Source organism: Setaria italica, chromosome IV (assembly GCF_000263155.2).
Source record: "Setaria italica strain Yugu1 chromosome IV, Setaria_italica_v2.0, whole genome shotgun sequence".
Taxonomy (NCBI): domain Eukaryota; kingdom Viridiplantae; phylum Streptophyta; class Magnoliopsida; order Poales; family Poaceae; genus Setaria; species Setaria italica.
Window position 1 is genome coordinate 27,910,483 of NC_028453.1, and position 4,287 is coordinate 27,914,769.

The window sequence follows — 4,287 nt, forward strand, 5'->3', positions numbered from 1 at the left end:
TTGTCGTGCACCCCGTCGTCCCTGGGCGTGGTCCCTGGAGCACGAGCATTCGATGCTCTGCATGCCCGTTTCCTCGGAACAGGAGAACAGTTGCTATGGCACTACCGGCTCCTTTACGGGCATCAAATGTGCAGCGCCCAACCGTCGAGCAAAGTTTTCAATCAAAATGGTGGATTTCAACCAGTTGGTATTCATGCATGGCACGGGTCAGTCTTGCTACTTTGTTTGTGATTGGTTAGGACTTTGATGGATAGATGTTTACTCCCTCCATACTAAATTTAGGTCATTTTGACACTTTTAAATACATATATTTTACTACGTATCTAGATAATTATATCTTTAGGGGGCGTTTGGTTCCTTTGCTTATTTTTAGCACGTGTCACATCGAATGTTTAGATACTAATTAGGAGTATTAAACGTAGACTATTTACAAAATCCATTAGATAAGTGGAGGTTAAACGACAAGACGAATCTATTAAGCCTAATTAATCCATCATTAGCAAATGTTTACTGTAGCAGTACATTGTCAAATCATGGACTAATTAGGCTTAATAGATTCGTCTCGTCGTTTAGCCTCCACTTATGTAATGGGTTTTGTAAATAGTCTACGTTTAATACTCCTAATTAGTATCTAAACATTCGATGTGACGGGTGCTAAAAATAAGTGAGGGGAACCAAACACCCCCTTAGGGCGGAGCTACGTTTAGGCAGGATGGGGTGGCCGCCCCAGCTGCCCGCCGGCCTCACCTCAGACCCTAGCGTTGCTGGCCCCTATTCGCCCCTATCTCTACATTTTTTTCTGTCGCGTCAGCTGCAACGAGCTAGCATCGAAGAGGAGATGTTGCGCAGCACCTGTCGCCTGATGCAGCCTGTTCACTTCAGCTTATCAACCGGCTTATCATCCACCAATCAACCGGCTTATCAGCTACCAAACAGTATTTTTCTCTCACAACAAATCAACCGTTTCAGTTTTTCAGCCGGCTTATAAGTCCAGCCGAATAGGGCTATGATTTTACTGCTTGTTGGGCTGGACTAGCAGCAAGGCAGCAGCCTAAGGACTGACGCGTGAGCCAGGAAGGACGTAGGGACCCCATCGTATGTTCGTAGCTCTCCGGCGCGCACTCCAACTCAGAAAAATTCTTCCGCGCACTCGCCCACCACACACAGTCGCGGCGCATGTGTCTCTCTTTCTCCGCCGGCGCCCACGCCAGGCTATGTCTCTTGTGTTGCATACTCTCAGAAACAACAGACTTACAGACAGCTGATCTCCAATTTTCAAATTCCCCATCCATTCGCTCATCTATATATGCTTGTGCAATCGTGCTCGCTCGTCGCTTCCAACCCTAGTGGCCTAGCCGGCATGCGGCACACGCCAGCGTTGGCACACAGAGCAGGAACGACGGACGCAGCGCCAGCACAAGGAGCAGTACTGGCGATCGACTGCGCGAGCTGCGAGCACATAGAGGAGGAGCAGCAGCCGGCAGTGCTACGCGAAGCAGTATTAGACGATCCATAATATGTTTTGTATTTTACAATGTATATCACATTTGCAAATTTGTTCCTCAAAATTGAGGTTGCGTTATTACTCCTTTAATTTTGTGCTATATTTTTAGTAATGTGCATGTCGGTGTGAATTGGTGCATTTTTTTGTTTAATTTAGTCTCTGATATGTACCCGTTAGGGTTGGTTCCCGATCTTTCAATACGAGGGCGTGGGGTAACTCGATTGGTGGATAGAGGCCCGACTATAGCCTTCCAAGCTGCACCTTAGCAACCGATATACCTCCTCCAATGGTTGCCGCGATCTTGTGGAGCGCGTCACCCGGCCACTAGGGCACTCGTCCTGCGAGCAATCGAAGAACTAGCAAGAACAAGTATAACAAGTACTGAATTTATAAGATGTAGATGAAGATTTCAATCTCAATCTCAATAATGGTGGGGTTCCGAAGACAAGAAGACGGATGGTTAATCCAGCACGCACGCTTACAACCAAGTAGCGAGAGCTAAACTTGATCTAAACAAAACTCAATCTGTTTATGGCGGCTCTAATCCTTATTGATACCTAAGAGAATGACCAAGGGGTGTTGGGGTTGTGCTCTAACCCTAGGATGTGTTTCTAATGGACCCAACTTGATACACGGCCCATCAGGCCAAAATAAGGCGATGCAGCGCCTTTGGACAGAAAACCTCTTAGTAGTAATTTAGTCATTGTGGCTGCCTCAGAAAAGATATGGACTTGAATCCGGATCCATTTGAAAATAGACTTCATAAGGATTCTAAGGAGTACTCGAACGACCAAAACGGAGCCTGGATGAGGTTGTCGCGGCTGTCACAAGTTGGCGCAGTGTTGTAGTCCGAATCCAGCCCCAAAACGTGTTGGATTGGATCTCTTTCTTTCCTTGGGCCAAAAGTGACGTTGTGGCCTAGTGGAGGATGTTGGGAATACTTGGACTTGACCCCAATCAACTTCTTTAGTCCTCCATACCTTCCACGTATGTTTAACACTCTTTTTGATCCACGTATGTATTTCTAAAAATGACAACGAACATACATCATGGTGCAGCATCAATTTATCAAATGTATCAAATACAACCATGGTAAAGAATTGTTTTACCTATGAATCAAAAGTTGCTAATGTGGTTCTATCCGAGTAGTGATATCCTCATCATTCTCCCCTTCTTGACTGCAAGTCGTCCTCGACTTGCTCCAACGGCATTCAAAGATGCTTGCTTTGATGTTGGAACATGGAGCAATGATCATGCTGCATGGCCACAACCAGTAATGCTCCCTTTCTTTGGTCTTACCCTGTTGCATATGGAAAAAACTATAAGCTTGCCAAGGGTCAAAAATGAGCCTTAAGCAATATCATGTTCATCTCTCCAGAGATGAACATATGCCTGCCAGCTCCCGAGCCTTGGTAGGTATTCGAAGAAACTAGCCAAGGGTCTCAAGACAGGAGCTTTTACAGGCCTACAATAATCTCAATTGGTGAAAGGTTCCAGAAGATGCTTTTACAGGCCTACAATAATCTCAATTGGTGAAAGGTTCCAGAAGATGTTAATCGTAAGCAAGAAGATTGTTTACGAAGAAACAACAAGAAAAATTCATATTCTGATACATAAGAGTTATATAGGAATTGAAATAGTCTTTTATTTTCTTTTTTCAAGAGAAAAACCGATTTCATTGAAGTAATAAGACTACTCCAATTCGAATAATAGTTGAGAAAGAATCGCAATAAATGCAAAGATGGAACATATTGAATCCGGTATTCAAGGAGTTGAACTAGGATTTCTAAATGGATAGGATAGGGTATTTCTATATGTGATAGATAATGTAAATGCAAAAATTTGTCTTCTAAAAAGGGAAATATTGAATGAATAGATTGTAAATTTTTAAACTTTATTATTTCTTTTTCTTCCGTAGAAGATAGTTGCCCTAGCGAAAGTGGGATTTCTACAACGATCGCAAACCCCTCAGATAGAATCTGAGAATAAAACTCAGAATAAAAATAATTGCTGTGATCCAACAATCGATCTTGGTTAGGCTGATTAACCGAATTAATCCCAAAATTCTGCTGATACATTCGAATAATTAAACGTTTCACAAGTAGTGAACTAAATTTCTTGTTATTACAACCAAAAATTTCCACAGGCTCGGCACCATTTAATCCATAATCATGGGCAAATGCATAAATATATTCCTAAAAGAGAAGGGGATAGACGAAGTCTTGTTGATGAGATTTCTGTTTTTCTGAATACCCCTCAAATTTTTCCATTTGTATTTCTACTTGAATCAGAGAAAAAAAGCATTTCTCAGTTTATCAAATGATGATATGATACATAGTGCAATATGGTCAGAACAAGGTGTTGCATAATACAAGCCCTGGAAAGAAAGGAAGTCTAATCCATAGATCTTTTTCCGCTCCTTTTCTATCCAATTAGTTTATGTTTGTTCTAATTAGAAAACAAACAAGAACAAATCTTTTATTTTTGCGGGCCAATCGCTCTTTTGACTTTGGAATACAGTCTCTTTATCAATATACTGTTTCTTTTACACATTCAATTCATAACATCCCTTTTCAATCCATAATCAAGAATAATTAGGATTTCTAAAAAAAAAAAGTAAAGGGTCCACTCATAGGAAAACCTAACCTTTCCCCGCATCAGGCACTTATACATTTTTAATGTCTAATTAGATCGGGGAATCCTTCCAATTAAGAAGTTAAGCTCGTTGCTTTTTATTTTATCAGAATTAGAGCCAGGCTCTATCCATTTATTCACTAGACCCA